This window comes from Lithobates pipiens, unplaced genomic scaffold (assembly GCF_037356315.1).
Source record: "Lithobates pipiens isolate NorthernLeopardFrog02 unplaced genomic scaffold, aLitPip1_a1.2 Scaffold_188, whole genome shotgun sequence".
NCBI lineage: Eukaryota > Metazoa > Chordata > Amphibia > Anura > Ranidae > Lithobates > Lithobates pipiens.
The window spans coordinates 381,412-386,667 of NW_027507763.1; the positions used below are offsets into that span (position 1 = coordinate 381,412).

A 5,256-nucleotide genomic window follows, 5' to 3' on the forward strand; every position below is an offset into this window, starting at 1 on the left:
TGGGTCTATTTATAAGTTAGGGGGAATGTCCAAGTGTCCATGTTCTGTAATGTCTCAATTGGCTGCCCTGTACCACATGATGGATGTGTCATCATAGGTCAAAGTTCTTTTACACAGTAAACACGGAAGTTCGCCAGGTGAACAGCGGCAATAGTCCGCCGATCGGACGGACCGCAAACAGCCGAAATTCGCCGCGAAACGACCGCCAGGCGAACCGTTCGGTCATCCCTACAGATGAGATTGGGCTCTTTCAGGGTGATGTGGCCGTAGGAGATTTCTTCAGGCACTCTCAACCCTCTTGACTAATGCCAAGATGGTCACCTTGGGAAACAAACAAAAAAAACAAATCAACGCCAACAACATAAGAAGAAGTCTACAGCACCTAGTATTCCCAGGTGGTCTCCCATCCGGGTATTAACAAGGCCTGACCCTGTTTAGTCTCTGAGATAAGACGAGATCTGGTGCGTTCAGGGTTATGTGGCCATAGGCGAGCTCTTCAGGCACTCTCAACCCTCTTGACAAACACCAAGATGGTCACCTTGGTAAACAAACAAAACAAAAACAAGTCAACGCCAACAACATAAAAAGAAGCCTACAGCACCTAGTATTCCCAGGTGGTCTCCAATCCAGGTACTAGCAAGGCCCAACCCTGTTTAGCCTCTGAAATCAGAGGAGATCGGGCGCTTTCAGGGTTATGTGCCCATAGGCAATCTCTTTGGGCACTCTCAACCCTCTTGACAAATGCCAAGATAGTCACCTTGAGATACAAGCGAAAAAAAACAGGTCAATGTCAACAACATAAAAAGAAGAATACGGCACCTGGTATTTCAACGCCATCTCCCATCCAGGTACTAACTAGGCCCAACCCTTCTTAGCCTCAGAGATGAGAAGACATAGGGCTCTTTCAGGGTGATGCTGCTTCAAGCGATCTCTTTGGGCACTCTCAACCCTCTTGACAAATGCCAAGATGGTCACCTTGGGACACAAGCGGAAAAAAAAACAAATCAACGCCAACAACATAAAAAGAAGTCTACAATAACTGGTATTCCCAGGTGGTCTCCCATCCAGGTACTAACCAGGCCTGACTCTTCTTAGCCTCCAAGATCAGACGAGATTGGGTGCTTTCAGAGTGATGTGGCCATAGGCAATCTCTTCAGGCACTCTCAACCCTCTTGACAAACACCAAGGTGGTCACCTTGGCAAACAAGCGAAAAAAAATACAGGTCAACGCCAACAACATAAAATGAAGCCTACGACACCTGGTATTCCCCGGCGGTCTCCCATCCAGGTACTAACAAGGCCCGACTCTTCTTAGCCTCCAACATCAAACAAGATCGGGTGCTTTCAGGGTGATGTGCCCGTAGGCAATCTCTTCAGGCACTTTCAACCCTCTTGACAAACGCCAAGATGGTCACCTTGGGAAACAAGCAAAAAAAAAAAAGTCAATGCCAACAACTTAAAAAAAAAGCCTATGGCATCGAGAAATCCCAGGCGGTCTCCCATCCAGGTACTAACCAGGTCCCAACCCTGCTTAGCCTCTGAGATCAAATGAGATTGGGCTATTTCAGGGTGATGCAGCCATAGTCGATTTTTTCAGGCACGCTCAACCCTCTTGACAAACACCAAGATGGTCACCTTGGGAAACAAACAAAAAAAACAAGTCAACGCCAACAACATAAAAAGAAGCCAACAGCACCTAGTATTCCCAGGCGGTCTTCCATCCAGGTATTAACAAGGCGCGACCCTTTCTAGCCTCTGAGATCAGAGGAGATTGGGCGCTTTCAGGGTGATGTGCCCATAGGCAATCTCTTTGGGTACTCTCATCCCTCTTGAAAAATGCCAAGATAGTCACCCTGGGAAACAAGCGAAAAAAAACAGGTCAACGCCAACAACATAAAAAGAAGAATACGGCACCTGGTATTCCAAGGCCGTCTCCCATTCAAGTACTAACTAGGCCCAACCCTTCTTAGCCTCCGAGATCATCAGAGATAGGGTGCTTTCAGGATGATGCGGCTGTAAGCGATCTCTTTAGGCACTCTCAACCCTCTTGACAAATGCCAAGATGATCACTTTGGGAACCAAGCGAAAAAAACAGGTCAACACCAACAACATCAAAAGAAGCCTGCGGCATCTGGAAAACCCAGGCGGTCTCCCATCCAGGTACAAACCAGGCCCAACCCTGCTTAGCCTCTGAGACCAGACGAGATTGGGCGCTTTTAGGTTGTTGTGCCCGTAGGGAATTTTTTTGTACATTCTCAACCCTCTTGACAAATGCCAAGATGGTCACCTTGAGAAACAAGGGGAAAAAAACAGGTCAACGCCGACAACATAATGAGAAGCCTACGGCACCTGGTATTCCCAGGCTGTCTCCCATCCAGGTACTAACCAGGCTCATCGCTGCTTAGCCTCCGAGATCAGATGAGATTGGGCTCTTTCAGGGTGATTTGGCCATAGGCACTCTCTTTGGACACTCTGAAGCCTCTTGACAAAGGCCAAGATGGTCACCTTGGGAAACAAGCTAAAAAAAAAACAGGTCAAAACCAACATCATAAAAAGAAGCCTACGGCATCCGGTATTCCCAGGCGATCTCCCAATCAAGACACTAACCAGGCCAGATCCTTCTATGGCACCTGGTCTTCCCAGGCAGTCTCCCTTCTAGGTACTAACCAGGCCTGACGCTGCTTAGCCTCTGAAATCAGACGAGATCAGGTGCTTTCAGGGTTATGTGGCCGTAGGTGATCTCTTCGGGCACTCTCAACCCTCTTGACAAACGCCAACATGGTCGCCTTGAGAAACAAGTGAAAAAAAAAACAGGTCAAGGCCAACAACATAAAAAGAAGCCTATGGCACCTGTTATTCCCAGACGTTCTCCCATCCTGGTACTAACCAGGCCAGACACTGCTTAGCCTCCGAGATCAGACAAGATCGGGTGCTTTCAGGGTGATGGAGCCGTAGGTGATCTCTTTGGACACTCTCAACCCTCTTGTTAAATGTCAAGATGGTCACCTTGGGAACCAAGCAAAAAAAAAAAAAAAAAAAAGGTCACCGCCAACAACATAAAATGAAGCCTACGGCACCTGGTATTCCCAAGCAGTCTCCCATGCTGGTACTAACCAGGCCTGACCCTGGATAGCCTCCCAGGCCAGACAAGATCAAGCGCTTTCAGGATGATGTGGCCATAGGCGATCTCTTAGGGCACTTTCAACCCTCTTGACAAACAGCAAGAAGGTCACCTTGGGAAACAAGCGAAAATAAACAGGTCAACGCCAACAACGTAAAAAGAAGCCTACGGCACCTGGTATTCACAGATGGTCTCCCATCCAGGTACTAACCAGGCCGTACACTGCTAGGCCTCCGAGATCAGATGAGATTGTGCGCTTTCAGGGTGATGTGGCCGTAGGTGTTCTATTCAGACACTCTCAACCCTCTTGACAAACGCCAAGATGGTCATCTTGGGAAACAAGTGAAAAAAAACAGGTCAACACCAACAACATAGACCCTGGCGGTCTCCCATCTGACCCTGACCCTGCTTAGCCTCTGAAGATTCCTACGGCACCTGTAATTAGGTACTTTCCAGGCCGGACCCTGCTTAGCCTCTGAGATCAGATGAGATTGGGCGCTTTCAGGGTGATGTGGCTGTAGGAGAATTCTTTGGGCTCTCTCAGCCCTCTTGACAAATGCCAAGATGGTCACCTTGGGAAACAATCGGAAAAAAAAAACATGTCAACGCCAACAACATAAAAAGAAGCCTATGGCACCTGGTATTCCCAGTCGGTCTTCCATTCAGTTACTAATCAGGCCCGACAATGCTTAGCCTCCGAGATCAGACAAGATCAGGCACTTTCAGGGTGATTTGGCCGTAGGCACTTTCTTTGGGCACTCTCAACCCTCTTGACAAACGCCAAGATGGTCATCTTGGGAAACAAGCGAAAAAAACAGGTCAACGCCAACAACATAAAAAATAGGATTTTTATATACAGCTTACCTGTAAAATCCTTTTCTTGAGAGTACATCACGGGACACAGGAGCTTCATTACATAGTGGGTTATATAGGCACCTCTGGTGATTGGACACTGGTTAACCCCCAATTAAGGAGAATTCCTCCCTATATAACCCCTCCCATATGGGAGGCACCTCAGTTTTGTAGCAAAGCAATAGGAAACCACGTAAAACCCAAGAGGGGCGGGAGCCCTGTGTCCCGTGATGTACTCTCAAGAAAAGGATTTTACAGGTAAGCTGTATATAAAAATCCTATTTTCTTGATTATACATCATGGGACACAGGAGCTTCATTACATAGTGGGATGTCCCAAAGCAATGCTCAGATTGAGGGGAGGGAGACACAGATCATAATATATAGACTGCCAAGGACCGGAGGACCTAAACTGCAGCCTGCAGTACACTGCGCCCAAAGGCGATATCCTCTTGCCCTCTGACATCCACCTGATAGAATCTGGTGAATGTGTGGACTGATGACCAAGTTGCAGCCTTACAGATCTGAGCCAGGGAGGCCTGGTGATGCACTGCCCAAGAAACACTTACAGCCCTAGTTGAGTGTGCTTTCACTTGAAAAGGAGGGATCTTCCCTTTAACACTATAGGCCTGAGAAATGATCTGTCTAATCCACCTTGAGAGAGTGGATTTTGATGCCGCCTGGCCCTTCCTAGGGCCTTCCGGCAAAATAAATAAGCAATCAGTTTTCCTTATCTGAGCAGTTGCCTGAAGATTGATACTGATTGCCCTTACCACATCCAAAGTGTGCAAAGATTGTTCTTCTGCAGACTGTGGGTCCGGAAAACAGGATGGTAGGATTACATCTTGATTCAAATGGAATCCTGAAACCACCATAGGCAGAAAGAACCTGTTGGGACGCATTACCTCCCGGTCCTTATGAATAATTAGATACGGCTCTTTGCTGGAGAGAGCTGCTAGTTCTGACACTCTTCTAGCCGTGGATATGGCTACCAAGAAAACCAAATTTTTAGTCAAAAGAACTAACGAAGCCTGATGCAAAGGTTCAAAAGGTTGCCCCTGCAAAGCTGAGAGAACTATATTCAGATCCCATGGGCATACCGGAGGTTTGACTGGCGGCCTTATCAGCATAGCCCCCTGGATGAAAGTCTGCACCAGGGAATGTGATGCAAGTGGCTTCTGAAAAAACACTGACAAGGCCAAAATCTGCACCTTGATAGTGCTTATGGCCAAATTCATTTCTAGGCCTGACTGGAGGAAGGCCAAGATCCTGCTAGTGACATAC

General features: G+C 47.6%; 8 pseudogenes; all 8 read right to left on the reverse strand.

The window, feature by feature from the left end:
• Positions 1-589: 589 nt before the first annotated feature.
• LOC143995733 (5S ribosomal RNA) lies at positions 590-708 on the reverse strand (annotated as a pseudogene).
• Positions 709-1,027: 319 nt separating this feature from the next.
• Positions 1,028-1,146, reverse strand: LOC143995715 (5S ribosomal RNA; annotated as a pseudogene).
• A 101-nt stretch (positions 1,147-1,247) lies between these two features.
• LOC143995734 (5S ribosomal RNA) lies at positions 1,248-1,366 on the reverse strand (annotated as a pseudogene).
• A 971-nt stretch (positions 1,367-2,337) lies between these two features.
• Positions 2,338-2,456, reverse strand: LOC143995711 (5S ribosomal RNA; annotated as a pseudogene).
• A 162-nt stretch (positions 2,457-2,618) lies between these two features.
• On the reverse strand, positions 2,619-2,737 carry LOC143995720 (5S ribosomal RNA; annotated as a pseudogene).
• Positions 2,738-2,838: 101 nt separating this feature from the next.
• Positions 2,839-2,957, reverse strand: LOC143995727 (5S ribosomal RNA; annotated as a pseudogene).
• A 326-nt stretch (positions 2,958-3,283) lies between these two features.
• On the reverse strand, positions 3,284-3,402 carry LOC143995726 (5S ribosomal RNA; annotated as a pseudogene).
• A 344-nt stretch (positions 3,403-3,746) lies between these two features.
• LOC143995729 (5S ribosomal RNA) lies at positions 3,747-3,865 on the reverse strand (annotated as a pseudogene).
• Positions 3,866-5,256: the final 1,391 nt, after the last annotated feature.